The following is a 6,348-nucleotide window of genomic DNA, read 5'->3' as shown; positions in this document are numbered from 1 at the left end:
TTCCTGTTCGCAGAATCAACTACGTCACTATCCAACTTGACAAATCCACCTTGGCTATCATATTATGGTCATTCATCCCCAAGGATTCTCTCACAACTAGATTGCCAACTAATTCTTTCTCATTGCACAAATACCCAGTCCAGGATGACCTGTTCCCTTGTTGGTTCTCCAGTATATTGGTTCAGAAAATCATCCCGTATACATTCCAGAAATTCCTCCTCTTTTGTACTGTGTCTAATTTGACGCTCTAAATCTATATGCAGGTTAAAGTACCCCATAATCACATATATGTTCCTCTGACACATGTATCTCTGATTTCCTATCTAATGCTATTCCCAACTTTACCACTACAGTTTGGTGGTCTGTAAGCCACTCTCACAAATGTTTTTGACCTTTTGTATTTCTTCATTAAACCTCTTGCCCCTCACCTTGAACCTATGTCCCTATGTCCCCTCGTGACTGACCTTCAACTAAGGGGAATAGTTGCTCCTTATCCACTCTGTCCATGCCTCTCATAATCTGGTACACCTCAATCAGGTCACCCCTCAGTCTTCTCTGCTCCTACGAAAACAACCCAAGCCTACCCAATCTCTCTTCATAACTTAAATGTTCCATCCCAAGCAGCAAACTGGTAAATCTCCTCTACACCAGTGCAATCACATCTTTTCGATAATGTGGCGACCAGAACTGCACACAGTACTCTAGTCGTGGCCTCACCAAAGTTCTATACAGCTCCAACATGACATCCCTGCTTTTGTAATCTATGCCTCGATTGATAAAGGCAAGTGTCCCATATGCCTTTTTCATCACTCTACTAACATGATGTTCCGCTTTCAGAATCTTTGGACAAACACACCAAGATCCTTTTGTTCCACAAAACTTCCTAGTGTCCTACCATTCATTGAATACTTTTGTGTCAAATTACCCCTTCTAAAGTGTATCACCTCACACTTTTCAGGGTTAAATTCCATCTATCACTTATCTGCCCATTTGACCACTCTGTCTATATCTTTTTGTAGCCCAAGACACTCTGCCTCATGTTTGAAATCAATAAATTCTGATGGTAGTCCTCCTTCAATCTTTAACTAAAGACACAGTTGGGAAATGATATACCATATAAAGTATTCATTCTCTTTCACAGAGATTAGATGGCTTTGTCTTCAATAGCACCATTCTTCAAACAGGAAGAGCTGAATGAATTTAAGTCTGCTTATGAAACAGGTGGGCTGGGGGCTGCCACTGTGTCTCTGATTCAGAGGAAGGTAAATGAACTGCACAATACAGAGCTTAACTTCGCAGTGACAGGAGAATCAGGTGCAGGGAAATCCACCTTCATCAATACTATGAGAGGTCTTCAGAGAACTGATGTGGGAGCAGCTAGTTCTGGTACCACAGAAACTACAATGGAACCATCCCGATACCCACATCCCAACATGCCAACTGTTTGTTTCTGGGACCTGCCAGGGATAGGGACTACAAATTTCCCAGCAGATGTGTACCTGCAGAGAATGGACTTCAATAAATATGATTTCTTCATCATTATCTCAGACTGTCGATTCAGGGAAAATGATGTCAATCTCGTCAAACAGATTAAACAGCTGGGGAAGAAATTCTACTTTGTTCGATCTAAAACTGAAAATGATCTTAATGCTGTCAGACTGGAAGGTCGAAAGAATGACAAAGATGCAGATATAGATGTAGATGTAGAACTGAACAAGATCAGGAAATACTGTGTCAGCAACTTGGAAAAAGCAGGGATTGCATCACCCAGCTTTCCTGCTGTCAAACTTTGAAGTGAATAATTTTGATTTCCCAAAATTACAGAAGACCCTCAAAAATGATTTTGACAATATAAAGAAACATGTATTTTTGCTATCACTTCAAACCACAAAGTTGGAGATTATAGGGAAAAAGAGAAATGAGCTAAAGAAACAAATCTGAATGTTGGCCACACTTTCGGGAGCAGCAGGAGCAGTGCCAATTCCTGGTATGTCACTTGCTTGTGACATTGGAATACTGGTTACAGCAATCATAGATTTCCGTCAATGTCTGGGTCTGGATGATGCCTCTCTCCAAAGACTGGCCAACACAGCAGGGAAACCTGTGGAAGAACTGAAAGCTGTGGTGAAAACTCCTCTATTGGGGGAAATAAATAAGGAATTTGTGAAAAGAATGCTGCTGAGTTCCACTTATACCGTCGTTTCAGGAATTGAACTTGCCCTCGATTTTATACCAGTGATCGGTGGCATCTTTGGAGCAGCACCATCATTTGCACTGACCTACAAATTTCTGACTGATGTACTGGATGATCTCACAGAGAATGGGAAGAGAGTAGTGCAGGCTGCATTTGGGACTGATTAAAATGATCAGTACTAAACATCAGGACATTGAACTCTGAAAAATCATCATAAATTCAAGAAAAATAACGATGTTGATATTGGCAATTACCATATCCTCAGGACAATGCAAATTGGTCAATGATAAATGAGTTATCCAATAGTATAGAGTCATTTGCAGTATAATCCAATAGTATAGAGTCAAGTGCAATGTAATGCAATAGTATAGAGTCTATAGTGTTATCCAATAATGTAGCGTCAACTGCAATATAATCCAATAGTAGAGGGTCCATTGCAATGTAATCCAATAGTATAGAATCATTTGCTTTGTAATCCAATAGTAAAGAGTCTGCTGTGTAATCCAATAATATAGAGTCAATTGCAGTGTAATCCAAAAGTGTAGAATCAATTGCAATGTAATCTAATAGTATAGAGTCAATTGTAACTCAATTCAATGGTACAGAGTCAATTGCAATGTAATCCAATAATACAGAGTTATTTGCAGTGTAATCCAATAGTATAGAGTCAATTGCCATCAAGTCCAATTGTAAAGAGTCAATTGTGGTGTAATCCAATAGTATAGAACCAATTGCTGTGTAATCCAATAGTATAGAGTAATTTGCAACTTAATTCAATGGTATAGAGTCAATTGCAGTGTAATCCGAATGCTCCGAAACAGTCCAAAGATTTCCAGGTTAGGTGATTGGCCGTGCTAAAATGTCCATTAGTGTCCCAAGGTGTGCACATGATGTGGATTAGCCATGGTAATATGCAGAGTTAAAGGCCAGTGGGGCTGGGTGTCGGTAAGGTGCTCTTTCAGAATTCGGTACAGAGTCGATGGGCCAAATGACCTCCTCCTGCACTGTAGGATTCCTATGGTTTCTATATTGAGTCAATTGCCTTGTACAGTTATAGTGCAGAGTCAATTGCACTTTAATCCAATTGAGTCAATTAAACTGTAATAAAATAGAATAGAATCAATTGCAGTGTAATCCAATCATATAGAGTTAATTGCAGCGTAATCCCATAGTAAGGAGTGAATTGCAGTGCAATAGTATAGAGTCAATTGCAGTGTAATCCAATAATATAGAACCATTTTCAGTGTAATCCAATAGTATAGAGACAATTGCATCTTAATCCAATAGTGTAAAGTTAGTTGCAGTGTAAACCAGTAGTATAGAGTTCGTTTCAGTGTAACCTAATAATATCGAGACAATTGCAGTGTAATCAAATAGTATAGAGACAATCACTGTGCAATCAAATAATATAGACAATCGCAGTGTAATTCAGTAGTGTAGAGTCAATTGCACTGTACTTCAATACTATAGAGACAATTGCAGCTTAATCCAATTGTATAAAGTTAATTGCAGTGTAATTCAGTAGGGCGGCACGGTAGCACAGTGGTTAGCACTGCTGCTTCACAGCTCCAGGGTCCCGGGTTCGATTCCCGGCTCGGGTCACTGTCTGTGTGGAGTTTGCACATTCTCCTCGTGTCTGCGTGGGTTTCCTCCGGGTGCTCCGGTTTCCTCCCACAGTCCAAAGATGTGCAGGTTAGGTTGATTGGCCAGGTTAAAAATTGTCCCTGAGATGTGTAGTTAGAGGGATAAGCGGGTAAATATGTGGGGGTAGGGCCTGGGTGGGATTGTGGTCGGTGCAGACTCGATGGGCCGAATGGCCTCCTTCTGCACTGTAGGGTTTCTATGATTTCTATAGAGTAATTTGCAACTTAATTCAATGGTATAGAGTCAATTGCAGCGCATTCCGAATGCTCCGGAACAGTCCAAAGATTTCCAGGTTAGGTGATTGGCCGCGCTAAAATGCCCATTAGTCTCCCAAGGTGTGCACGTGATGTGGATTAGCCATGGAAATATGTAAAGTTAAAGGCCAGTGGGGGTAGGTGTCGGTAAGGTGCTCTTTCAGAATTCGGTAGAGTCGATGGGCCAAATGACCTCCTCCTGCACTGTAGGATTCCTATGGTTTCTATATTGAGTCAATTGCCTTGTACAGTTATAGTGCAGAGTCAATTGCACTTTAATCCAATTGAGTCAATTAAACTGTAATCCAATAGTGTCAAAGCAATTGCTGTGTAATCCAATAGTACAGAGTCAATTGCATTGTGAACCAATAGTATAGAGTGAATTGCAGTGTAATCCAATAATATAGAGTTAATTGCAGTTTAACCATTTGTATAAAATTAATTGCAGTGTAATTCAATAGTATCGAGTTAATTGCAGTGCAACCCAGTAGTATAGAGTCAATCACACTGTAATCCAATCGTATAGAGTCTATTGCAATACAATCTAATGCTTGCAACCAAATCAAATGCAGGTAAATCTGTCTGGCTCCTGTTGTAATTTTCCATCTTTTAAATGATTGTTTTTATAATTTTGATGATTGAAATGTTGGAAATGTGGCAGTGAATTTGCACACAGCAAGCTCACACAAACTGCAATGTGATAATGAACAGTTCATTGTTCCATTGTACTTTTAGTGAAGTTCAGCTTTAGCTATTGGCCCACACACTGGGTTAACTCCCCTGGTCTTCTTTCAGCTCGTGAAATGGAATCAGTTACATATGTCAGTAATTGAAGAAGGTACAGCACTTAGTCAATACTGTGATGGAGTGTTATCCAAAATGTTTGTGCTCAGTCACCAAATAGTCCATAAACTACCTTCTGACGCAGAGGCATGAGTACTGTAGACCAGATGGTCATGTGGACATTAATATAACACAGGCACAAAAGGGATCACATGTCACAAGCACGGGAGTTCTCCCTGGACAGAGACAGACAAAAAGCATTTATGAGCTGGTCAATATTATCAATAAATATTGATTGTTGTTAGTCTCTGGTCACCAGTTAGTACAACCCAGTACTTCCACAAGTAAGATTAACAGAGTCACAGTAGATGATATCTGGCCTGCAGTCAGTGTCGTTCTGATATGGGCTGCTCATATAGTTGTTCTGGAGGTGAAATTAAAATATTTGGTGTAATTATGATGAAAAGCAAATTAAGCTTCACAAAGCACCTCAGAAACAAGCCCAGATTCTACCAATTATTCGCTTCTTCTGTAATACTGTGTCCCTCTCAGTGCCCATTTCAGAGTGGGGCCAAGGAACTTACTGGGTCCTGGCTCAGTCAGTTATAATCTTTACCACACCGAGACTTCTCTTTCTGTTCTCCCACTGTGTTTCTACACCAATTCAAGACAGGCCACACACTTTACAGTCTGATATATTTCTGCACAACGGGACTGTGATCCATACATGATATTGGAGAGGCAATGGCCCAGTGGTATTATCACTCAATTATTAATCCAGATAATATTCTGGGGACCTGGGTTCGAATCCCGCCATGGCAGATGATGGAATTTGAATTCAATAAAAAAAATCTGGTATTAAGAGTCTACTGATGACCATGAAACCATTGTCGGAAAAACCCATCTGGTTTAATAAAGTCTTTTCGGGAAGGAAATCAGCAGTCCGTACCTGGTCTGGCCTACATGTGCCTCCAGGGCCACAACAATGTGGTTGACTCTCAACTGCTGAGCAAGAAATGGCCTAGCAAGCCACTCAGTTGTATCAATCGCTACAAAGTCTCAACAAAGAAATGAAACCACACGGAGCACCTGGCATCGACCGAGGCACCAGAAAAGACAATGGCAAAACATTGACTCCATCGACCCTGCAAAATCCTTCTTACTAACATCTGGGGGCGAGTACCAAAATTGGGAGAGCTGTCTCACAGACTAGTCAAGCAACTGCCTGACATAGTCATTCTCATGGAATCACATCACAGACACCATCATTATCATCCCTGCCGGTGGGACAGGACATATCCAGCAGAGATGGCAGCACAGTGGTATAAGCCGGGAGGCAGTTGCCCTGGGAGTCCTTAACATTAACTCCGGACCCCATGAAGTCTCATGGTCAAAGAAACCTCTTACTGGTTATCACATACCGTCCTCCTTCAGCTGATGAATCAGTACTCCTCCATGTTGAACAATACTTTG

General features: G+C 40.8%; 1 pseudogene; it reads left to right on the top strand.

Moving 5' to 3' along the window:
* Window positions 1–1,148: 1,148 nt before the first annotated feature.
* On the top strand, window positions 1,149–2,361 carry LOC144492334 (interferon-inducible GTPase 5-like; annotated as a pseudogene).
* The last annotated feature ends 3,987 nt before the right edge of the window (window positions 2,362–6,348 follow it).

This window comes from Mustelus asterias, chromosome 4 (genome assembly GCF_964213995.1).
Source record: "Mustelus asterias chromosome 4, sMusAst1.hap1.1, whole genome shotgun sequence".
Lineage (NCBI taxonomy): Eukaryota > Metazoa > Chordata > Chondrichthyes > Carcharhiniformes > Triakidae > Mustelus > Mustelus asterias.
The sequence above is the reverse complement of the archived record's forward strand: the minus strand, read 5'-3'. Positions and strand labels throughout refer to the sequence as shown.